Source organism: Rana temporaria, chromosome 8 (assembly GCF_905171775.1).
Source record: "Rana temporaria chromosome 8, aRanTem1.1, whole genome shotgun sequence".
NCBI lineage: Eukaryota > Metazoa > Chordata > Amphibia > Anura > Ranidae > Rana > Rana temporaria.
Window position 1 is genome coordinate 169493902 of NC_053496.1, and position 27080 is coordinate 169520981.

The 27080-nt window shown below is 42.0% G+C and overlaps 1 long non-coding RNA gene across 1 annotated transcript; it reads right to left on the reverse strand.

Annotated features, from left to right (window-relative positions):
* Window positions 1-1826: 1826 nt before the first annotated feature.
* LOC120909350 lies at window positions 1827-9610 on the reverse strand. The gene is made up of 3 exons (XR_005741255.1): window positions 9504-9610; window positions 7084-7166; window positions 1827-2070 (listed from the first exon to the last, which is right to left on the reverse strand). It is a non-coding gene; the product is annotated as an uncharacterized LOC120909350 (long non-coding RNA).
* Window positions 9611-27080: the final 17470 nt, after the last annotated feature.

The following is a 27080-nucleotide window of genomic DNA, read 5'->3' on the forward strand; positions in this document are numbered from 1 at the left end:
AAAATCGGAAAATAAGAACGAACAAACTGATAATAATAACTATTACAAACTACAGTGGAACCTCGGCTTACGAGCATAATCCGTTCCAGGAGAATGCTCGTAATCCGAAGTACTCGCATATCAAAGAGACTTTCCCCATTGAAGTCAATGGAAACGAAAATAATTTGTTCCACATTGTCTTCAATTGCATGCAATACCGCATGTGGCCAGAGGTGGGGGGGCTCCGGAGAGCCTCGGAAATGGCCGTAAAGGCCCGAGGACAGCCTCGGCTGACCTCGGCAAACCTTGGAAAGGCTTGGGAACGGAGTATATCCGTGTCTTTCCGGGGATTTCCAAACGGCTCAGCTTGGCTCCGGCGCCCCCTCCCCACCTCAGGCCAAACTCGGTACTGCACACCGCTTTGGCACGATTCCTGCTCGTTTTATGAGACAACACTCGCAAACCGAGTTACGATTTTTTAAAATACAGCGCTCGTATTGCAAAACTCTCGTTAACCACGTTACTCGCAATTCGAGGTTCCACTGTATTAAATTATAGGTATTGGAATTTCCTTTCAAATTTGGCTGCTAGTGAACGTAACGAAAAAATTTTTATCCGAAGTTACGAAATATACGAATGCCGCATCTAAATTAATGGAATGTAACAAATAAAAAATAATAATAATACTAATAAAAACATTTTATTATTATAATAATAATTATTATAATAATAAGTATTTAAGCTACAAATTATCCAAAAAAACAAATGCCAAATCTGAAACATAACAAATTATTAATTATTAATAACTTTTGTTAATAACTTTATTATTATTATTTATTATTAATAATTCATTAAGTTCCATTGGTTTAGATGCAGCATTCATTATTTCGGATAATTATTAATTTCGGATAAATTTGTATTTGTTACAATTACTAACAGCTACATTTGAAAGGAAATTCCAATACCTATAAAGGAAATTCCAATACCTATAAAGGAAATTCCAATGGCTATAAAATCCCAATATTCGTCAGAACAGAAATCTGAAAATTAACAAATCCGAAATAATAACTAACTAATAGTTAGTTATTATTTCGGATTTGTTAATTTTCAGATTTCTGTTCTGTCGAATATTCGGATTTTCATTCATTTAAATGGAACATATTAAATTCAAATTTTCCCAAACTAATGAATTTCGATCATAACGAATGACCCGAAAAACAAAAAATAAAATAAAATTAATGAATGCAACGAAAACTAACAATTTTTTACGGCAGTGCACGTGTCTACTTGGCTTGAGGGTAGGGTTGCCAAGCACTTTCCCCCTTAAATTATGGTTTCCTAAGCCCCCTTTACATCACAGTCTGCAGAGCACCCCTTACATCTGAGTCCCTCTTACCCTCACTCAGAGGCAGGAGAGAGAAGGGAGGAAGGGGGCCTATGCACTTGGCGATACTTGGTTAGTTAGGAAACATAGGTGTGTGCAACCCAGACAGCAAAGGGAATCTGCACCACATTAGGTGATTAGGGTGTGCCCAGGCACTCCAAAGTTGAGAGGCCACAGTCCAGTGTGAATAATGTGTCCGGTTTCAGGTAAGTCTGAATCCTGGACACAAAACCTGGACTGTCCGGGTAAATCCCAGATGGGTGGCAACCCTACCTGAGAGTAAGCATTGGCTAATATATTCTGTATGGTTTTATGTTGATTGGATAAAGTGGAGGATCTATCCGGATCCGTGGGGCTGATGGATCCAATGGAAAGCTGAGAAGTGATTACATTCCATGGACTATATTTCCCCCAACTACAATAGGATCATCATATAAAAATAGTAAAGAAGAAGAAAACTCAATGCGGGTGATATTTTTATTTTTTATCAGACATTTAACATTTAGCTAAATGATATTCCACATCAGATGACAGTTTTAACATTCAGAAATGTTACTTTTTAAACTTAGTCAACTTTTTAACCCTGTTTAACCCAAGAAATCACTGAAGGCAGTACACCCGCGAGTACTTTTAGAGCGGAACCTATAAATCGCTTTTCTTCCTCTTTAACTTCCCCTCCATTTTCCTCTTCTTCATTGGCATCTCTCCTAGGGGAAGACACAGTTATTGTAAAATAAAACATCATTGATTATTACACAGCGGCACGATCGGTCACCGGCTGATCATTGTACCAGCCCGCTGCTGGTAACAAATGATCACTGTGACCAATCGCAGCAGATCACATGACAATTGTAAACAATGGATGGCTTCCGTTCATGCCATCCATTGTATACCATTTTTTTGCTAGCTGTGATAGATCACAGTGATCACATGGTAGAGACAGGGCCAATCACAGCTCACCTGTACCATGTGAGAAGCTTTGGTCAATCACAGCTAATCAAAACAAAAGACGCTGAATGAAGTAATCTCTTTCAGTAAAATCAGTTGCTTATACCAGTGAAATGCATTGGTATAGGCAATCATAATGTGTAAAAAATAAAAATCCTGATCAACTCCCCAAAGAAGTACAGTATTACAATGGTAACACAGTATTGATTTGGTCACAATGTTTTAAAAAACAATTGTGAAAAAAGAAGATTTTTTTTTTTATAAAAAATAAATTAGACATTTTTTTTCTACATACTGTCACCAGTCAGTGCCCCTGATCACCACAATACCAGTTATATGATGACACTGTACTGCACTGATGACAGTATATAGATTAAAAAAAATTATGAACTATATATATATATTAGGGTTGTCCCGATACCGATACTGGTATCGGGACCGATACTAAGCATTTCCCCGAGTACTCGGGGAAAGTGCTCCGATACTTTACCCGATACTTGACTTTCCCTGTATCCTCCTCCAGTTCCCCCATCCGTTCTGCTCTCCCCCTCCACGCTCCGTGTCCCCCCTCCATGCCACTGCTATCCTCCTGGGTTCCACTCTCCCCCACCATGCTCTGTGTCCCCCCTTCTGTACCGCTGCTATCCTCCTTGGCTCTGCGCTCCCCCTCCATGCTCCGTGTCCCCCATCCGTGCCACTGCTATCCTCCTCGGTTCTGCTCTCTCCCTCCGTGCCGCTGCTCTCCCCCTCCGTGCCGCTGCTGTCCCATTCCATGCCGCTGTTGTCCCCCTCTGTCCTGCGGCTGTCACCCTCCGTGCCGCTGCTGTCACCCTCCGTGCCGCTGCTGTCACCCTCCGTGTAGCTGCTGTCCCCCTCCGTGCCGCTGCTCTCCCCCTCCGTGCCGCTGTTGTCCCCCTCCGTCCCGCTGCTGACACCCTCCATGGCACTGCTGTCCCCCTCCGTGCCGCTGCTCTCCCCCTCTGTGCCGCTGCTGTCACCCTTTGTGCCGCTGCTGTCACCCTCCGTGCCGCTGCTGTCACCCTCCGTGCCGCTGCTCTCCCCCTCTGTGCCGCTGCTCTCCCCCTCCGTGCCACTGTTGTCCCCCTCCATCCCGCTGTTGTCACCCTCCGTGCCGCTGCTGTCCCCCTCCGTGCCGCTGCTGTCCCCCTCCGTGCCGCAGCTGTCCCCCTCCATGCTCCGCTCTCCCCCTCCATGCTCCGTCTCCCCCCTCCGTGGTGTCACTCTCCATGTTCTCCTCCTCCACCCCCTCTGTCAGGATGGAGAGCGGCGGCTCCTACCTTTTCCGAGTGATCACTGACTCTGTTCATTCATATAACTGAAACATCGTAACCTGTGTTTACAATGTTTCAGTTTATGAATGGATAGTAGCCCTCTGTCTTCTCTCCATTCATTTCAGTGCATCTGAGAAAGAGACTGTCCTTAGTCCCATTCTCTGTCTCAAAGGGGTGATGTCAGAAGTCTGTTAAGACCCCTGATATCTCACCAAAGCCCCTCAACAGGGCTAAGAAAAAAAATATAGCAATAAATAAAAATAATTAATTGTAAAAAATAACACATATTAAAATTAAAAAAAAAAAACACACTGATACCATCCACCCCCCCCCCCCAAGAAAGCATTGTAAAAAAACAACAAAAAAAATTGAACATTTTTAATTGTAAAATAAAAATAAAAATACTGACACATGACATAAAAAAAAGTATCGGTAATCGGTATCAGCGAGTACTTAAAAAAAAATGTGGTGTCGGGACAACCCTAATATATATATATGAATATATGATTTTTCCTTCACCTATTCACAGCTCTTCACTTTAACCACATTTGGTTATGTTACAGCCTTATTCAAAAATGGATTAAACTCCTTATTTTCCTCAAAAATCTACAAACAATACCCCATAATAGCAACAAGAGAGAAGTTCATTTGAAATCTTTTCAAATTTATTAAAAATAAAAAATGAAAAAAGCAAATGTACATAAGTATTCACACCCTTTGCCATAACACTCAAAATTGAGCCCTTGTTTCCACTGATCATCCTTGAGATGTTTCTAAAACTTGATTGGAGTCCACTTCTGGTAAATTCAGTGTATTGGACATGATTTGGAAAGGCACACACCTGTCTATATAAGGTCCCACAGTTAACAGTGCATGTCAGAGCACAAACCAAGCCATGAAGTCCACAAAATTGTCTGTAGACCTCCAAGACAGGATTGTATGGAGGCACAGATCTGGGGAAAGGGTACAGAAACATTTCTGCTTCATTTAAGGTCCCATTGAACACAGTGGCCTCCATCATCCGTAAATGGAAGAAGTTTGGGACCACCAGGACTCTTCCTTGAGCGGGCCACCCGGCCAAAGTGCACCTGGGGCCACCACCCAGGATGTCAGCCTTCCACTTGGTCCATCAGTTTCTGCCAGGAAGAGATGGGTGGTGCTGAGGTATTTGTGGGACTGCTGTTAGCTGTAGGAGTATGCTCGAGGAAAAGCTGCAATTCCTGATCGTACCCTGTCATTGGTGATTTGTGGTGCCCACCATTGTTCAAGGGATCCCAGCACACCTTCCAATGGATATGCTTTGAATCACAATGGGCAGCAAAGGACTAATTTGCATGTACCATTTTTAGACAGTACACACCATGCTGTGTAGGTCCTTTGACCAGGTGTGGAATGATGACAAGGCACCACAACACATTAATGCCTATAATGTTTTGCTACACATTGTGGTAAAGTGTGTGATAATGCAATGACATTGTGTGACTAATCCATAACCATCATGCACCTGTAATGTGGAACCATTGGCTGCAGTAGCAAGTGGAAAGGTACTGAGAAGGGCTGCAGGTGTAAGCAAAGACTTCCAGGTTAGTAAGGCAGCCCCATGTTGCTCTCTGTGTATGGGAAGGTGCCATGGGTGACCACTTATTTTCAAAACTGCCCCCCCCCCCCACTGTATCTGCAACTACTTCTACTCTGAACACCATTTATGCACCCACCACTCCCACCCCCCACACCTGCACACCTAACCAAACCCCCCTCCTGCTCACATCATCACCAGGGCTTGAGTCCTGCGGGAACGTGTGGGAACGGTGTACCTGCACTTTTTTCACAGCAGGAACGTAGTTCCCTTTGCAGGACTAGAGCAGCCACGAGCAGCTGAGCCACCGGAGCTGATCCTTCACAGGGCTCGAGTCCTGCGAGAACATGTGGGAACGGTGTACCTGCACTTTTTTCACAGCAGGAACACAGTTCCCTTTGCAGGACTAGAGCAGTCACGAGCAGTCGAGCCGCACGAGCCGATCCTTTACTAAGTGGCAATGCCCAGCATCGCTACATAGTGAAGGACTCGACTCAAGTCACTGTCAGGGGCAGGCGAACTGAGCCGAGCAGACTCGGAGCTCCTCCTCCAGGCTCCGACCTCGCCTGCCACCTGTCCGTCAGTACGTGGCCGGTTTTTAAAAGGGGACACCCAGTCAAATTGTTTGTTGGTTTGGTTGGAACAGGGAAGTCTTAGAAACTCTGCTGCTCAGCAACTGTTGTCACATTATTGCTCCATGTGGACAGATCAATACTGGTTCTAATATAGATCTGTCAGGTCACTGTTTTCTCTGAGTCCATTCAATGTTTATCCCGTGTTGATCCCTGATGAAGTGACGTTGTCCCTGAAACATGTTGGCTGTTTTTATATGACCTGTTTACCAACAATTAAATTTGTCTTGGACTTTTTTTTATCCAGATTTGGTCTGGTGCTCCTTTCTGCATTTCTATGATTAGAAACTCTGTCAGGTTTGTATTGTTGTCCCAGTCAAAAAAAAAATTCCCCTCACTTGCTGTCCCATTGATATAAATGTGTTTTTAAAATCAAAGTCATTGATGAGATGACCACAAGGCCTTTGCTGTGTGGCAGAGCTGTGCAAATACCAGGACTGAGTGAACAGACATAAGCATTATTTGGAAGATAATACAATGCTCAGTGCCGATCCTGACCTCCCTGGGGGCCCTAAGCAAAATAACATGGCACATTAAAAATGAGAAGCGGGCGGCGCTGACGACAGTGACATGTCACATTAAAGAAAGTTGAGAAGCTGGGGGGAGGGGGTGTGTTCTGCTGTCGGAAATGACATCTTACATTAAATTGAGAAGCAGGGGGTGCTGACTTCTTACCTCTTCTCCCATGCAGCCAGCTAGTTGAGAAGCGAGGCGAGGGGGCGAAAATGACTTCTCACCAGGTGGGGCCTCTAGTAATTTGGGGGGCCCTTCGCAGCTTTGCGGGGGCCCTAAGCGGCTTGCATAGTGAGCCTATAGGGCGGATCGGCCCTGACAATGCTCATATCTGTATTTCACATATATGTTTAGTGGATTGAGTGGTAGAGTCAGGGCCGATCCGCCCTATAGGCTCACTATGCAAGCCGCATAGGGCCCCACAGAGCTGCGGAGGGCCCCCCCCCCAAAATTACTAGAGGCTCCGCCTGGTGAGAAGTCATTTTTGGCCCCTCACCCAGCTTCTCAACTGGCTGGCTGCATGGGAGAAGAGGTAAGAAGTCAGAACCCCCGCTTCTCATCACTTTAATGTAAGATGTAATTTACGCCAGCAGAACACCCCCTCCCCCCGCTTCTTAACCTTAATGTGACATGTCCATGTCGGCAACGCCCACCCCCCCCACCCCCGCTTCTCAACGGCCCCAGGGAGGTCAGGATCAGCACTGGGTAGAGTTAAGATTAAAAAGCCTACACTTTTATTAAAAAAAAATCTGTACTTACTCTTCCTCACAGAGAGATAAGTTGATGGTCCCAAGAAAGAAAAGGAGTAACATGGATTTCTTCAAGGTGAACATGTTTGGGCTCTACGGATCATTCGGATTCATGGAAATAAAAAGAAGACAACATTGGAAAGATGACTCAAAAATAACATAAGGCCAGGGCTTGACAAATTTGCTCGGAATCTAGGAGCCAACTAAAAAACCTAGGAGCCGGGAACGCGCCCCGCCAAGCTCGCGTGCAGAAGCGAATGCATACGTGAGTAGCGCCCGCATATGAAAGCGGTGTTCAAACCACACATGTGAGGTATCGCCACAATCGGTAGAGCGAGAGCAATAATTCTAGCCCTAGACCTCCTCTGTAACTCAAAACATGCAACCTGTAGATTTTTTTAAACGTCGCCTATGGAGATTTTAAAGGGTAACAGTTTGTCGCCATTCCACGAGCGGACGTAATTTTAAAGCGTGACATGTTGGGTATCAATTTACTCTGCATAATATTATCTTTCACAATATAAAATAAATTGGGATAACTTTACTGTTGTCTTATTTTTTTATAAAAAAAAGGGTTATTTTTCCCCCAAAAAGTGTGCTTGTAAGATCGCTGCGTAAATACGGTGTGACAGAAAGTATTGCAATGACCACCATTTTATTCTCTAGGGTGTTAGAATAAAAATATATACAGTAAAACCTTGGTTTGCGAGCATAATTTGTTCCAGAAACATGCTTGTAATCCAAAGCACTTGTATATCAAAGCCTTTTTTTACAGGGTATAAAAGAGAAGAGAGAGACACCTCTAAGTGTAGCAATAAGTTGCTAAATGTTGTACCTTCAATAAATGTAACCATATTGCTACACTTAGAGGCTCCCCTCTTCTTTTTTATACTCAGTTGTGACATGACGCTACTCTTAAATCAAGACATCGCTTGTATATCAAGGCAAAATTTATTAAAACACCTTGCTTGTCTTGCAAAACGCTCTCAAACCAAGTTACTCTCAAACCAAGGTTTTACTGTATAATGTTTGGGGGTTCTAACTTCTAAGTAAAGGGAAGGAGATGGAAACAGGCAGGGAAGCTCCATTAGCATTGCTGGTTGTCTTGTCATGCCAATGGCCAACACAAGAGGGCGCCGGATTCCAGAAGGAACCATAGGACTGCAGAAGGCCACAAAGCCGCGGCCTCAATTACCGGCTGGCGCGGCCCGATGCGATCGCGAGGGGGGGTGCACACTGAGACAGAGTACCCCAGCTGTGCCGCCCCAGGTCGCTAATTCTAGTCGCAATTGCGACCTGGCACCCGGGGTTTGTCGAGCCCTGCATAAGGCACTCTAATGTTAGGCACGCATTAAATGGTTGTTCCCATACAATAAATGTGTTATCCGAGATTGGTCTGATGGTTCCTGTTAGTTGCTGTTCGTCCAATTGGACTATTCAGCCTATGGCTCGATGAGGCACATTGTAGAAAGGAGGCACACTGTGGAATTGTGGAGAGGAGGAATACTGCGGACCTAAGTTTTAATTGATCTACACGGGTCAGGCTTGTCCTACCAAAGTCTGGCAGTCCTGGCTTGACATCCCTGAGTACTTTTTGTATCTCAACTTTCTTAATTTCTTAATGTTCCTTACAATGGTCTGTGGACCAATGGAATGCACCTTTTGTAATGGGTTGATGGTTCTCGAGATTATACTGGAGGGGGATAGCAGCACTGGTGTGAGTGTGCGTATCTGTGTGTTTTGTTCACCCTGTATTGCTTATATTTCTTATTGGGCTTTGTGCAGCCTCCATCATGACCTGTACTACTTTGGTAACTTCAGGTATAGTATCCATGGCTCTTATCTATAACTTTCTCTAATTTTGTAATAATTCTCTTTTTGTATGCAGATGCAAAAATCATAAATAAAAACCTCTTAAAAAGGTTGTGAAATTTGTACAATAGAATATGTTCAATAGCTGGATTTAATTCTAGGTTGGCCTATTTTAATATTTTCTGTTTTTCATTTAGTAAATCAATTAAGAATTTTCACATTCTTTGTGCAAAATAAACCATGAGGCCTCGTACACACGACCGAGAAACTCGACGGGCGAAACACATCGAGTTCCTCGTCGAGTTCCTTGTTAGGCTGTCGAGTAACTCGACAAGCCAATTTTCTCCATTCCCGTCAAGGAAATAGAGAACACGCTCTCTTTTTGGCTCGTCGAGTTTCTCGACAGTTTCCTAGACGAAAATGTACACCCGACCGGTTTCCTCGTGTGTACGAGGCCTGAATGAGAAAAATGATATGAGGAACCTTGCCATCATTTAGAATCAAAATAAAAGAGCGTTATTTAAACCTTCCCTAAAAGCAGAATACCAAGGATTCATTCCTAATAAATAAATATAATAGGATTAATAATATAAGAACAATATTCCAGCATTTACTTACAGTACCGGGTAGCTCAGTTGGTGCTGAGATCGTAGACAGACGGAAGACTTCAGTAGAGGTTTATCCTACAGATTACAGGGTTGGCTTATATAGTAGAAGAAAACAAATTAGGTAAACAATTTTTTTTAATTAAAGTTTAATGTAAAAGTCACATAGTTCTTAGGAAAACATAACTGATATCACATGTATTTAGTAACATATTTACCTGCTAGTCTCCAGGTAGAACAAATATTAGCGCCCAATAAGCATTCCAAATATCTCCTGATCTGCTATTTAAACAGTTTTAATCTAAAATGTATTTAAAGCGGGAGTTCACCCTAAAAAAATTTTAACATTAGATTGAGGCTCATTTTGTCTAGGGGAATCGGCTAGTTTTCTTAAAAACGAAGCAGTACTTACCGTTTTAGAGAGCGATCTTCTCCGCCGCTTCCGGGTATGGTCTTCGGGACTGGGCGTTCCTTTTTGATTGACAGTCTTCCGACAGGCTTCCGACGGTCGCATACATCGCGTCACGAGTAGCCGAAAGAAGCCGAACGTCGGTGCGGCTCTATACGGCGCCTGCGCACCAACGTTCGGCTACTTTCGGAAAATCGTGACGCGATGTATGCGACCGTCGGAAGCCTGTCGGAAGACTGTCAATCAAATAGGAACGCCCAGTCCCGAAGACCATACCCGGAAGCGGCGGAGAAGATCGCTCTCTAAAACGGTAAGTACTGCTTCGTTTTTAAAAAAACTACCCGATTCCCCTTGACAAAATGAGCATCAATCTAATGTTAAAAATTAACATTTAGGGTGAACCTCCACTTTAAGTGGAATTCCTGCTTACGTTTTTTGTTTTATTTTATATACCATTTGGGAATTATTTACTCCTACTTTAGTTTCACTTAAAATAGGGAGACCAGAGATCCTCGGTAATCAGGGACAGACCCCACTGTCTCTGGATAAAAAGTGTCCCCAATTCTGGGCCCAACAGTGGCGGTGCTCAGGACACCATTCTGACTTCTATTTTATCTTCTATTCTATTCACATCACTTAAAACAAATATTCCAGCATCCCCAACCTCAGACCAGCCCAGCATTAAGAGTGACATAGGATTTCTATAGCTGCACTGCCTCAAATCCCACTGCTTCATCCAATAGGGACTTATGTGACTTAACCCCCCCAGGTCCCCATCTATTCTCCTACCATTAGCCCACCATATTTGAATCCACTCCAGAATTCAGCCAGGGAATCAGGAGAGAAGAGAAAGTGCTACTTGGTGGTCAGTAGGGATGAGCCAAACCCCCTCCCCCGGTTCGATTCGCACTAGAACCTGCGAACGGACCGAAAGTTTGCGCGAACTTTAGAACCTAGAAGTCTATGGGACTCGAACGTTCGAAATCAAAAGTGCTAATTTTAAAGGCTAATATGCAAGTTATTGTGCTAAAAAGGGTTTGGGTACCCGGGTCCTGCCCCAGGGGACATGTATCAATGCAAATTATTTTTTTTAAAAATACAATTTTTTCAGGAGCAGTGATTTTAACTGCTTGCCGACCAGCCGCCGCAGTTATACAGCAGCAGGTCAGCTCGGCTGCGCGAGATCACGTAGCTATACGCCATCTCGCAGTTCAGCCAATAGGGGCGCGCGCCCCTGATGCCGACGCGCGTGCCCGGCGGGCGCGATCACCGCTGGGCACCCGCGATCGCTCGTTACAGAGCGAGAACCGGGAGCTGTGTGTGTAAACCAGCAATATGGTCCGGGGCTGAAGTGGTTAATGATGCTCAAAGTGAAAAAAAAAGTAAAATATTCCTTTAAATATCATACCTGCTGGGTGTCTATAGTATGCCTGTGAAGTGGCACGTGTTTCCAGTGTTTAGAACTGTCCCTGCACAAAATTACATTTCTATATGAAAAAAGTCATTTAAAACTGCTCACGGATTTAATGTAATGTCTGGTCCTGTGCAAAGCACACTAAATCAAAATACTGCAGCTCCCTGCCTGTATTTGTATGAGAACACCAGCAATTGTATTCAGGTAGCTTTAGGTGCACACTGTGCAAATGACACAGTACACTAAGTGAAAATACTGCAGCTAGTACAATCAACTGCCTGCCTGTCAGTATATTATGAAGAGAATTACAGGAACGGATCTAGCTAAACTGAATAGAGTGTAGAAATATATATACAACACCTGGGATGCATATATATCCTCTACACACTGTAACTGAAGCGAACTGACTCGCCTGCCTGCTCTATCTAACTCAAATGAAATGACACTGTCTCTCTCTGTCTGTCTTTAACCACCGCCGCAACACACTACAAAAGGCCGCCACGCAGGAGGTCTTATATAGTGTGGGGCATGTACTAAATCCCCTGAGACATAATTGGCCAAGGCCACCCTGGCTTTGGCCAATTATGACTCTCCGTTTTTCCCGCGCTGTGATTGGCCAAAGCATGCGGATCATAGTGCATGCTTGGCCAATCATCAGCCCGCAATGCACTTCGATGCCGCAGTGAATTATGGGCCGTGACGCCCCACTCGAATTTGGTGCGAACGGCCCATAACGTTCGAAATTCGGCGAACGGTCGAACAGCCAATGTTCGAGACGAACATGGGTTTGACTCGAACTCAAAGCTCATCCCTAGTGGTCAGTCGTCCTAGAGTAAGACAGACATGAGAGGGAAGAAATGGAGTAATTATGTAAGAAGAAATAAGAGTCCAGAGAGATCTGCTGTTGAATGTGTCTCACACTGCAGAGCCACATTGTCAACTGTCATTTCTGAAAGCTGGACAAAGTATTAATTAACATGGAAAGGAAAATACTGCTTAAAGGAACCTATTTAGAAAATAAAAAAAATTGCCTTTACAACCCCTATAATGTTGTGCTGTCACATAAATGCATACTTCTGCCTTACCTGTCCTGTGTTTAGAAGGTTTAAGGTAGGCTCAAGCAATGTTTGTTCTGTGCCAAACCCCTTATGCCCTGTACACACGATCGGACCTTTGTCCGACCAAATTCACATCGGAATTTCAACGGAATTCCATCGGAGGAAAAGAAACACGTTCTCTATGGAATTCATCCGAATTTTCGATGAAATTTCTCCGATGGGGCATACACACGGTCGGAATTTCCGATGGAAAAAGTCTGTCTGACTTTTTTCATCGGAAATTGTGATCGTGTGTACGAGGCCTTAGGGTGCACCTTAATGTAAATGCCAGTTTTAATTTAGGGTGGATGCCCTTTTCTGTTCAGCTTGCTGCAATTGACACATTGGACATCTCCAGCTGCCTTTGTAATGTTCTACTATCCTAATATATAAAAGGTATCAACATTCAAGTGTAAAGATTAATACCTACATTAAAACCAAGTCCAAGTGTAAAAAAGAGATGAAAAGTGTAGTCCAAACATGATCAGCAGACAAGTAGGTGTGGAACTCAAGTCACTGACATGAAAGGATGATATTTGATGTACAGTTGATAAGATCCACCAGGTGACACCATATGAGGCTTACCAGATCGCAGTGACCATCTAATTAAATATAGGTCAAAGCAAGCATTGGGCATATGGCATCATGTGGGTCTTCATAGGTGTTGGCATCAATAAGAAAGGGGCTTTCTTGTTTTGTTTCAGGTTCTCATCTCAAACTACTATAATAAAAGGCTAACAGTCCACCAACATGCAAACCACCGGGCAAGGGTTGTGGGTATGAGGCCCTTGTCCCCATCAACATGGGGACATGGTGCTTTGAGGGGTCACGGACCCCCAAAGCATCCTCCCCAGGGCATGTGGCCTGGTACGGTTCAGGAGGGGGGCGCCCCCTTCATTTTACTGCGGCCTGCCAGGTTGCGTGCTCGCATGGCAGCTGAATGAAATCACCTGTAAAGCCTACCTGACGGGGCCCCCTTCAGCTCCACCCCTGGTCCCTCCTTCAGAGGGGAATGCTGCATCACAGGAGCCAGGAGGTGACGGGACTACAGGGGACACGCTGGCCGGGACTTGAGCCAGCATGGCATGAGGAGCGGGCGCGGATGAGGTATTCTTTTCGCGCACGAAATACAAGAAATAGTCCCTCCCCTGCCGCGGCCGCCACATAAGAATGAACATAGCAAATAATAAAAATCTGTCTATTTGCAAAAAAATTCGTTTTTTTTCATCACATAAAGTGATGGTGTGTACGCGGCATTACATATAGAAGGGACTATCCTCATACATACGTTGTATCTGTCTATTTGCAGTCTTCTCTCCTCTGCATCCATTCCAAGCGCTCAATCTATAAGCTTGTCTGATAGTTCAGAAAAAAGGGGGTGGAGAGCTGAAGTTACACACTGCAAAGCTCAGTAAGGAGAGCTCTGAGAGCTGATTGGAGGAAAAAGACACCATGTTCACAGGAAAAGAGCTGAGACTGACAATCTGCTGGAGCTCCCTCCCCTGTCACTATTTTTCTCTCAGGAAATATCAGAAGAGATTCATGTGGATAGTGCTTTTAATTCAGACAACTACGCACTATAGAGGGATATGCTTTGTTCATATTTCATGAATGTGATGGACTCAAGACATCATGATTGGGTATATATACGCCAAGAAGCTACTTCCTGAGCTCTGGAAAACAAGGCCAGTGACTATACTGTAGCTGTAACTACCCCAAAGAACTAGACAACACCAGTTTTTGGAGAAAACCCGAAGAAGAATTGCTTTATTAGAGAAACACTGGATTTATACAGAAAACCATCAGATAAGAGCTAATCCCATTTTCAAAGGCAATGGCCACCTCAGACAGTAGAGCAAATCCCATTATGACAGACAATGGCCACCTCAGACAGTAGAGCAAATCCCATTATTACAGACACTGGCCACCTAAGACAGTAGAGCAAATCCCATTATTACAGACACTGGCCACCTCAGACAGTAGAGCTAATCCCATTATCACAGACAATTGGAAAAGTAAAAATAAACCCCAAGGGATGGTGTGGGCAGGAGGCCAAGACAGGATACCGTAAAGGAGTACGAAAATTATGTAAAAAAGTATAAATTTTATTATGAAAAATATTTCATAATAAAATTTAAACTTTTTTATAAAATTTTCTTACTCCTTTACGGTATCCTGTCTTGGCCTCCTGCCCGCACCATCCCTTGGGGTTTCTTTTCCTTTTGCAAATAATTTGGGATGTGACAGGAAGTTTCAGGATTAGCTGAATCTCAATTTAGTTTCTCCTTTATAATGTTTTCATTATCACAGACAATGACCACATAAGACAGTAGAGCAAATCCCATTACCACAGACATTGGCCACCTTAGACAGTAAAGCTAATCCCATTATTACAGACAATGGCCACCTCAGACAGTAGAGCTAATCCCATTATCACAAACAATGGCCACCTCAGACAGTAGAGCTAATCCTATTATCACAGACATTGTCCACCTCAAATAGTAGAGCTAATCCTATTATCACAGACATTGTCCACCTCAAATAGTAGAGCTTATCCTATTATCACAGACATTGTCCACCTCAAATAGTAGAGCTAATCCTAATATCGCAGACAATGGCCACATAAGACAGTAGAGCTAATCTCATTATCACAGACATTTTCCACTTCAGATAGTAGAGCTTATCACATTATCACAGGCAATGTCCACCTCAGATTGTAGAGCTAATCACAATATCATAGGCAATGGCCACCTCAGACAATAGAGCCAAACCCGCTATCACAGACAATGACCACCTCAGATTGTAGAGCTAATCCCATTATCACAGACAATGGCCACCTAAAATAGTAGAGCTAATCCCATTATCACAGACAATGACCACCTCAGATTGTAGAGCTAATCCCATTATCACCGACAATGACCACCTAAGATAGTAGAGCTAATCCCATTATCACAGACAATGGCCACCTCAGATTGTAGAGCTAATCCCATTATCACAGACAATGACCACCTAAGATAGTAGAGCTAATCCTATTATCACAGACAATGGCCACCTCAGATTGTAGAGCTAATCCCATTATCACAGACAATGACCACCTCAGATAGTAGAACAAATCCCATTATCACAGACAATGGCCACCTCAGATTGTAGAGCTAATCCCATTATTACAGACAATGGCCACCTAAGATAGTAGAGCTAATCCCATTATCACAGACAATGACCACCTCAGATTGTAGAGCCAATCCCATTAATACAGACAATGGCCACCTCAGATTGTAGAGCTAATCCCATTATTACAGACAATAGCTACCTTAGATAGTAGAGCTAATCCCACTATCACAGACAATGGCCACCTCAGACAGTCCTACATTCCCCCTAGGAATATATTATACAGTACATAGGAAGCCAAAAGTCAGTTGGTGACCAGCTCCTTTTGGATAACTTGAAAACGCAGTAAAACACAGAGTTCTCCAGACAATGGTTCTCCTGCAGCTTCTAGTCCATGAAAATGTCTGATGCTGCATACACACGACCGTCGTGTGTAGGCTCCAGAGCATTTTTCTCGACGTGAAAAATGGGCGTTAAAAATTTAGAACCTGCTCTATTTTTTCTCGTCGTTTTTCACGTTGTCGTTTTTCTCGTCGTGAAAAGAGGTCGTGTGTATGCCCTAACGACGGGGGAACAAAACGTGCATGCTCAGAAACAAGTTATGAGAAAGGAAATTTGCATAATCAGCCCAAAGGGTGGTGCCATTCGAATGAAACTTCCCCTTTATAGTGCCGCTGTACGTGTTGTACGTCACCACGCTTTGCTTGAGCATTTTTTATCAGGATTGTGTGTATGCAAGGCAGGCTTGAGAGGAATTACGTTAAGAAAAGCTTTGTTTTTTTCCATGACATGAATAATGGTCGTGTGTACGCGGCATTAGGTTTACAACCATTTTAATGTTACACTAGGGATGTTTATTATTCTCACCATTTTTTTTATGACATTCGCCTTTCTTCGTGTGATTTCAGCCTGACGCATAACAAGATGCTTTTATTTGTACAATTATTTGCTTAAAGCAGTGTGTGTTGACAAGTTATCAAAGCCTGAAAACATTTTGAATAAATTGAATGCCTAGCAATAAACCTTAATTAACCTTCACACATATGAAGAAATTAGTCCAGGTGACAATACCAAAGGGAAAAACTCTGGATTATTTATCTCAAATGTAGCACTCACCAATGAGTCCAGTCTATGCCAGATATACCTTTTAAGGACTCACTAGCCCACTTTTATTGAAATACAAAGAGAAAAGTTCACAGCAGTTAGTATCCCTCGCAGGGTTTTCCACCATCAACATAAAATGCAGTAACATTCAGCTTCCTGGCTCTGCATAACAGCACCATTGCTCAGGCCCCTTGCCTCCGTCCTCCTGACCATCTAATACAACGTCCCTGTGCTCATGCACAAATGCTGTACCTCTGTCACCGGGGTCTGCACTAAATAGGGGGTGTCTATACTGCAGGGGTCTGTACTAAGGGGGGGATTCTGTACTAAGGGGGTGTCTATACTGATGGGGGGGTCTGAACTAAGGGGGGTGTCTATACTGATGGGGGTCTGTACTAAGGGGGGTGTCTATACTGATGGGGGGTCTGAACTAAGGGGGTGTCTATACTGATGGGGGTCTGTACCAAGGGGGGCTTTCTATACTGATAGGGATCTGAACTAAGGGGGGATTCTATACTGATGGGGGATCTGCACTAATGGGGGGATTCTGTGTTTGTCCCTCAGGCGCCTGCGGCTTCAGTCCGCTCCGTTGACACAGAGCGAGGCACAGATTAGTGTAGGGCAGCAGCGGTGTTAGCGGTGTCACATGGGTGCGGCCCGCACCCCCTAGCAACGCCTCTGAATGCAGTAGTTGTAGAATGCAGTATATGGGGAGCACCATTTGTAATTTATGTGTGCGAATATCAGAAAATTATAACGATACACTCAATATTAATGCAAAAAAACATCTCAAATGTATCAAAACATTTTAGAATGGTGTATGGAGGGAACCTTGATTCTTTTTTCTTTTTTTTTTCTTTTTCTTTCTTTGGTTTGGAACCGGTTAAAAGATCTATCAGAGTTGGAGATCCACATCGCACATCGCATTTTACACCAGCGTGAGGTGGATACACAAGCTTATTATGAGAATTCCAAATAGAATGAATAGCATTTCTCTGGGTTTTCTGGTTTCTCTGGCTTCTCTACTACCCCTGGCGTTTCCAATTGATTTTTAATGAAGATTATACCGCCCTAGGTCATCAGCAGGTGTTGTGTGTCTCTATAGACAGTGCCTTGAAAAAGTATTCACACCACTTGAAATTTTCCACATTTTGTCATGTTACAACCCAAAACATAAATGTATTTTATCATGATTGTATGCGATAGACCAACACATAGACCAACACAGAGAGTCACATAATTGTGAAGTGGAAGGAAAATTATAAATGGTTTTCCAATATGTTTACAAAAAAAATCAGAAAAGTGTGGTGTGCATTTGTATTCAGCTCCCTCTACTCGGATACCCCTAACTAAAATCTAGTGGAACCAATTGTCTTCAGAAGTCCCCTATTTAGTACATAGAGTCCACCTGTGTGTAATTCACTCTCTGTATAAATACAGATGTCCTGTGAAGCCCTCAGAGGTTTGTTACAGAACATTAGTGAACAAACAGCATCACGAAGTCCAAGGAACACACCAGAAAGGTCAGGGATAAAGTCGGGGAGTAGTTTAACCACTTCCATACCGGGCCTATTTTTGCACTTCTCTCCTACATGCAAAAATCATAGGTTTGTTACAGAACATTAGTGAACAAACCGCATCATGAAGGCCAAGGAACACACCAGATAGCTTAGTGATAAATAGGGATGAGATGAACCTCCCCCGGTTCGGTTTGCAGCAGAAAATGCAAAAAACAAGCAAAAAAATAGTTCGAACACGCGAACACCGTTAAAGTCTATGGAACACGCGAATGTGAAAAATCAAAAGTGCTAATTTGAAAGGTTAATATGCAAGGTATTGTCATAAAAAGGGGACACGTCTGTTATTTCGGGAGCAGTGATTTTAATAATGCTTAAAGTGAAACAATAAAAGTGAAATATTCCTTAAAATTTTGTACCTGGGGGTGTCTATAGTATGCCTGTAAAGTGGTACATTTTTCCCGTGTTTAGAACAGTCCCTGCACAAAATTCCTTTTTTAAAGGAAAAAAGCTCCCCCCAAAAATCCATACCAGACCCCAGATCCTGGCGTCAGAAGGGGGCGGGGTTACCCTTACATGTCACTGGGTAACCACGTGGCATTTCCCCATTGTGTCAGAGTGGGCTGGGGACACCCGCACACGTGACAGGTGGCCCCATCTGCTATTTAAGAGCTGTCACGGTGGGTGTGGTGTCATTCGACAGGAACCTCCCATGGATGAGGATTGTGTTGGCGTTTTTTTTTTCTCCGTATCCAACGCTCGAGAATGGATTACATAGCTGGAATTTTTTTTAAATAAAGGACTTGTCCCAAGTTGTCTCCTGTGTTTTTAAATATTTTTTTACACTTTTTGTGAAATGGTAGGGGTACAGCCCCCTGCCCGCATACCCCCACAACCTCCCGGGCAAGGGTTGTGGGGATAATGAGGTCCTTGTCCCCATCAACATGGGGACATCCTCCCCATGTTGAGGGCATGTGGCCTGGTACGGTTCAGGAGGGGGCGCCGCTCTCTCGTTTCCCCTCTTTTCCTGCGGCCTGCCAGGTTGCATGCTAGGATAAGGATCTGGTATGAAATTTGGGGGTACCCCCACACATTTTTTTTATAATTTTGGTTTGGGGGGGTCCCCTTAACATTCATACCAGACCCAAAGAACCTGGTAATGGACTGGGGGGAACCCATGCCATTTTTTTCAATGAATTTTATCAGTATTGCCGGGACCCGACAATTCATTATAGCCGCCAGTAGTTTAAATGACTTTTTTCCTTTAGAAATTACATTTTGTGTAGGGACTGTTCTAAACATGGGAAAAATACGCCACGTTACAGGCATACTATAGACACCCTCCATGTAGGAAATTAAAAGGAATATTTCACTTTTATTGTTTCACTTTAAACATTATTAAAACCACTGCTCCCGATAAAAACTGCAGCTTTTAAAACTTTTTTGCACTGATACACTGATGCAGGACCCGGGTCCCCAAACACTTTTTTGACAATACCATGCATATAAGCCTTTTGATTTCTCCCATAGATTTTAAAGGGTCTTCCGCTGCTTTTGCCGCGGCCACCCCAAATTGTTCGCTATTCGGTGAACAGGCAAACACTGATTATGTTAGACTCGAACATCGGCTCATCCCTAGTGATAAATTTGTGGAGAAGTTTAAAGCAGGATTGGGTTATGGAAACAATTCCCAAGCTTTGAACATCTCATGAAGCACTGTTCAATCCATCATCTGAAAATGGAAAGAGTATGGCACAACTGCAAATCTACCAAGACGTGGCCATCTACACCTGCCAGCAAGGGCCCCCTAGACCTCTCATGGTGATGACTAGTGTTGAGCAGAATATGCCATATTCGATTTCGCGATATATCTCGAATATATATTCGAATATTCGAGATATATTCGCTAAATTCGAATATTCGTGATATTTTATCGAAATTAAATGATTGCGATTTTTCGCTATTGCGAATGCGAAAATAATTGCGATTTTTTGATAACTGCGGTAGGAGCACTCTGATTGGCTCAGAATATTCGTGATATTTTATCGAAATATCGCAACATGCGAATGCGATATTTATTGCGCAATTTCGAGAAATGCTGGAGGAGCGCTCTGATTGGCTCAGAATATTCGTGATATTTTATCGAAATATCGCAACATGCGAATGCGATATTTATTGCGCAATTTCGACAAATGCTGTAGGAGCACTCTGATTGGCTCAGAATATTCGTGATATTTTACAATACAAAATAATTGCGAATATTCGGCAAATGCAGAAGGAGCACTCTGATTGGCTCAGAATATTCTTGATATTTTACAATACAAAATAATTGCGAATATTCGGCAAATGCGGAAGGAGCACTCTGATTGGCTCAGAATATTCTTGATATTTTACAATACAAAATAATTGCGAATATTCGGCAAATGCGGAAGGAGCACTCTGATTGGCTCAGAATATTCGTGATATTTTACAATACAAAATAAAAAGTGTTTTGCATTGGTGGTGATTCTTTACTCTATCCATCTGTCACAGCCATTTGTCAATCAAACACCTTGAAGATTGAACACGTTCATGCTGCATGCTTTGGACTTTTTTTCACTTCACATATCAAAGACATTTTTATGAAAGATTATTTTTCTATTATTGGGACTATATTTCTTTATATATTTGTTTCACTGTGTATTTCACAAGTTATTTGCGCTTGCTTATTTTATAATTCGCCCACATGTCTTGTCACTAGACATATTTTTTATTCTTGTAGAGCGACTCCATTTTCTGTCTTGTATTAATTTATGTTGTATAACATTTTTGAGTTGCTGCTGTATTCTCCCCTTTTTTAAAGGTATGCGCAATTTTTTCCTTCTTACAAAAAATAATAATATCAAACATACAAATATTCATAACATACACATACACAAAGCCCCCCCCTTTTGCATCAGAGACAATCAGAGTTCTCCTACCACAGTTATCGAAAATTCGCAATCATTTTCGCATTCGCAATAGCGAAAAATCGCAATTTTTTTTTTTTTCAATTTGGCAACATAAAAGGATCGCCTCAGCTTAGCTACTCGGCCCAGGGTCTCTAATCATACCAGCAATGCTTTTAGACGTCGATAGGATGTGATCTGTTTTAAAAATCAAATTGAAAAAATGCGAATATTCGGAATTGCGAATATTCACCGCGAAATTCGAAATATAGCGCGATTTCTCGAATATGCTATATTCGAGTCGAATATTCGCAATGCGAATATTCGTGAGCAACACTAGTGATGACCTGAAATGTTAGTGCCCCTCACCTTGTATTTAGTATAATTTAAGACATATTTAGAATACTTGAAACATATTAAATTATTATTTTTTAAAAACTACAATCACCAGGTGCTGTGGCTCATGGAATACCATTGCCTTCTTCCCCCCACATAATTGTCTGCAATCAGGAGACCCATCAGGTGTGTGACCTCTTGTGAGCCAGGTAGTCTGCGGGTTGGGCCCGCCTCGGAGTGGGAGGTGGACGCCCCACCAACACGGACCTACATTGGGAGTCCTGGGAGATCATACGGAACTACATTTTTAACACAAGTCTCCGGTCTAGCGATTTAACATGGTAAAGAGGGTAAATATACAAACTATGAGTAGTGTGATACATATAGCATTATCTTGCTGTATGTCTTCCTATATTATAAACATAGATTCTCGTGTAAAAACTGTTTATTAACTTACTATGAATGGTAGGAAACACTAGAAATATGCTTGATTTTAATACACTTCTTAATTTCTGATGTCCTATAGAATAATACGATCCCCCTGAGAAAGACCTAGATAGGTCAAAATGCATTGGGGTTTTTCTTCTGTACATCGAAACGCATTGAAGTTCACTGCAAAATTGAATACCACATGTATATTTGTTTCAATATCCTTGCATGTATTTCGCTTTGTTCTGTAATTACCGGAGTTCATAAATTCACAAATACATTTTTTATATTTTCATATGTGCCATTTGCAATCTCTCCATAAATAAAATCAATATATTTTTTATCTCAAATTGATTTATTTTTTGCTGCTTAGCGTCCCATCAGGAAAATTTTCTTTCTTGGTTTAAACATTCATACGTTATATTCCTTATAAAGATGAACTATTTTCACATAATCTCAATATTCTCATTCTCCATCTCTCCAAACCTGAAACCTTACAGATTCAGAATTCAGATATAGAATACTTTATTGATCCGAAAGTGGAAATTATTAAATAACAGAGACCATTATCTGGGGACTCTTCTCATTCATACACTAAACCCCCCCCCCCCCTCTAGAAACCAATAATTAGTAATGCAGATAACTATAAATAGATTTTCAATTCTTTAAGTCTGATTTAGGACTAGAGTGGGTAACCCAAGTGAGGCATCCCCATTTAGAATAGACGGCATGTGACGTCACAAGGTGCGGGCTCTCTGGCTGATGTCACCGGATGGCCACGCCCCATGGCTATATATAAGAGGTGCCAGACAGCAGATGACAACACAATGGAGGAAGACAGCCTTACAAGAAGATCGGCCTTTTTTTATTTTTATCAGAAGAAAGAAGAAGAAAGCTTTGGGAGAAGACAGCATAAGGAGAAGACAGATCTGGGGGGAAAAGACAGCACAAGGAGAAAACAAGAAGACAAATTGGGGAGAAGACAAGAAGACAGAACAAGAAGACAAGAAGACAAATCGGGGAGAAGACAAGAAGTCAGATAATGAGAAGACAAGAAGATAGCACAAGGAGGAGACAGATCGGGGGGAAAAGAATAAGACAGGTCGGGTCTTCTTTTTAAATAAAGGACCTGTCAAAAATTGGCTCTTGTGTTTTTTTAACATTTCACTGCATTTTGGGGTGAATGGGTAGGGGTACGATGTACCGATACCCATTCACATGGGGGGGAATCTGGGGGCCCCCTTGTTAAAGGGGCTTCCAGATTCCGATAAGCCCCCATCTGCAGACTCCGACAACCACAGTCCAGGGTTGTTGGGTATGGCCCTTGTCCCCTTCAACACGGGGGAAGGTGCTTTGGGGTGGAGGGGGCCTTTCGCTTATCCCCTCCCTTTCCTGACCTGCCGGGCTGCATGCTCGGATAAGGGCCTGAAGAGCCTGGTATGGACCTGGGGGGCCAAGCTGGGTTTTTTTCTGGCAATTATTTACTTTTACATTCAGCTGTCAGGGGGGAACTGAACACTGAAATAACTGACCCAAATGACTCCATGCTATAAAACAAAATAAGATTTGAGCTGTAATCTCACTTGAATTGATTAAAATTGTCTAAATAGCGGTTTAGGAGATATTTGGAATGCTTGCTGGGTGCTGATATTTGTCCTACCTGGAGGCTAACCCTTAAATATTTTATTAAATACTCGTGTTTCTGAGAAAGATGTGACTTTTTTATATACCGACATCCAGACTAATATAGCTTCCAATATTGACATTACCGTACCTACAGCATTCTTTACAAATTTTTTTCTCTTACCTTGAGTTTAGTCCATGGTGCCCAAACTTTATATTGTACTGTGATAGACTTATGCTTTTTTTTTTCTTACTTCTATGCACCGGTACACTTATTCTTTTCTTATTTTGTGTTTTTCTTCTATTTTGTTTTATGTTGATAATCCAATACTTAATATTTTATCTTGTATATTATATGGATAGTTAGAGCCGGTTCACACTGGGACCACAATGGAACCGTTCTACTTAGACTTAGAAAAAGGTTCCTGTACGACTTCGGGGGCGGCTCGGGGCGACCTGCATTGACTTCTATACAGAAGTCGTTTTGCAGGTTGCCTCTGAAGTCGTCCTCAGGACGACTTGCAGAGTCGCCCCCGAAGTCGTGCCGCGGCTGTGTGAACCGGCTCTTAAGATTACAAAAACATATGGTATATTGTGTCTTTTCTGATCACACGTTCTCCTGTAAATTCAACGTCTATTGATATTACTTCATCATCAATGTTTGTTCCTTTATATTGTCATTATATAATAAAAGGTTTGCAACAAAAAAAAAAAGGAACATGTGACTTTTTTTTTTATTTCCATGTAATCAACTTGTTTGTCTTCTATTATATAATTCAACCTTATTCTTTGTAGGGTAGACCTCCTGAAATCTTCCAGATGTCTGCATTCTCAGCACCAACTGAACTAGCTGGTCAACAATTGGAATGCTTACTGGGTGCAGTTATTTGACCTACCTGGAGGCTAAATACTTCACTAATTGCACATGGTACCAATTATGTGTTCCTAAGGAAGATGTGACCTATGACACAAACTGTATTGAAAATTTCTGCTTTATAAGCCAACCCCGTTCTCTGTAGAGTAGACCTTCACTGAAGTCTTCCAGCTGTCTACATTCTCAGCACCAACTGAACTACCCGGTAAGTATTTTCTGGGATATCATTATTATATTATTAATTATATTATAATTATTTATAAGGAAAAAAGTCCTTGGTATTCAGCTTTCAGATAAAGTTTACATGACTTCCCTGTTTTATTTTGATTCTAAATGCTGGAAGGTTCCTCATTAGTGCTGGGCTGAACACCCCCCAGTTCAGTTTGCACCAGAACTCCCGAACATTGAAAAAGTTTAAACCCAAGCCATGAACCCTATTAAAGTCTATGGGGCTGTACTTGGAAAATCAAAAGTCCCCATTTTGAAGGCTTATATGAAAGTTATTGGCCACAAAAAGGGTACGGGGGCCCGAGGACTGTCCTGGGGGACATGTATCAATGCTATTTTTTTAAAGATTGTTTTTAAAGGAGCATTGATTTTGCCCGCTGACACCTGAATGAAAAAACAAACAAACAATTCAGAGCCCAATTTAGCTCCCTGAAATTTCGGATGTTCGCTGAACATGCGATGTTCAGGCCAGACTTATGCTTGTTCTGAATGGCTCACCCAACGCTATTCCATATATCATTTTTTCATATAAGATTATTTTGCACAATGAATGGGAAAATTCTAATTTATTCACCAAATTCAAAACAAAAAATATCACAATTGGCCAAACTAGATCTATTGTTCATATTACACAATCTTATTTGTTAGCTTAATAAAAACATTATGATGTGGCTCAAGTAAACTTTTATTTTTGTGTCCCGAATGAGAATTTTTTCCCTTTTACAATTTTTCTGGACATTTTATTGGACTCTAATTCCTAAATATAATGCCCTTAATAGGAAATAGTACAGTAGAAAACTAGGATTCATAAATTGCATTACTTATAAAGATACATTCTTTTAAAATAATCTCAATACTCTCATTCTCCATCTCTCCAAACCTGAAACCTTACAGATTCAGAAATTAAGATTCTGAATTCAGATATAGAATACTTTATTATTCCAAGGGGAAATTATTAAATCACAAAGACCATTATCTGGGGACTCTTCTCATTCATACATGAAGAAAAAAATCTGAATTAGTTCAGTTAGTAAAGTAGATAACTGTAAATTGATTTTCAATCTAAAATCCTTTAATTCTGAGTGAGTACTATAGCGAGTAACCTAGGTGAGGCAAAAGACAACCCCATTTAGAATAGAAAGCCCTGGAAACCATAGACAATGGGGATTAGAACTTCAGTTCTTGTGAAGCAGCTCCAATGCAATCTAAGAACCTGCTGCACTCTTTCTTTTGTGGGATTAAGGAACAAAATAGATCAACAGCCCTTAATCATTGTTTTATCCATGGTAACCAGACTCAGTAAGGTCTGGAAAGCATCAAGCAAATCCATGTCATTAAAAAACACTTAACCTGCCCATAATGGGTGCTGGTGTTCTGCCAAAAACCCCAACTTGCCAAAATCTCCAACCTCGCCACTTCCGATGACTCTCCAGCAGCAATAATTGGAGATTTCGACAAGTTGGCTGTTTTCACAGAACATGTAGCGCATACACTAAAGGTACACGATATAATGAGTGGACATTGTTAGCCTGCTCACTAGTAACCAACAACATGGCTTCCTCCAAGGCGTCAGCAACTTTTTTCCTCCTTACCTGGTGTTCTGTCCAAATAGCCAACTCATCTTGTACCGTAGTGTATACGCTGACGATGTTCTGTGAAAACAGGCAACTTGTTGAAATCTCAAATTATTGCTGCTGGAGACTCACTGGTAGTGACGTGGTTGGAGATTTTGGCGAGTTTAAGTTTTCGGCAAAACACCGGGTGTATGGGATCTTTTGTGATGGTTTAGAGCAAACAAACATTGGACCTTTTATTGTATTGGAACATCCATTTGATGTGTGCCTAACATTGGAGAGCCTCGTAGTATTTTTGACTGATATTTTCAAATCTGTTTTCTTTTTGCCTTCAATTTATGTTTTCAATGTTATCTTCTTTTTCTTTTCATGAATTCAAATTATCCACAGAACTTTCAAGATGTTCACCTTGAAGAAAACCATGTTAGTCCTTTTCTTTCTTGGGATCGTCTCCTTATCTCTCTGTAAGCAAGAGTAAGTATATATAAGAATTTATTAAATTAAAGTATAGACTTTTAAAACTTAAATCTCTACAAATAGCTAAACATGAAGAGGAATGAATTTATATGTCTGTTTATTCAGTCCTGGGATTTGCACAGCTCTGCCATATAGCGCAGGCCTTGTGGTCATCTCATCAACGACTTTCATTTTGAAAACACATTTATGTTCGTAGGACAGTAAGTGAGGGGGGAACCTCTTTGACTGGGGCAACAATAAAAACCTGACAGAGTTGCTAACCCTAGAAATACAAACAAGGACTGTAAGACTAAAATCGTATAAAAAAGTCCAAGAGAATTTTAATTGTTAGTAAATATAAGAAAATATAAGGTCATATAAGAAAACAGACAACATGTTCGGGGCAACACCACTCTGCCCTCATTAGGGTTCAACCCTTGGATGGCCACCAGAATTGAATGGACTTCAGCATGACTGTTGCAGAGTACATTGTT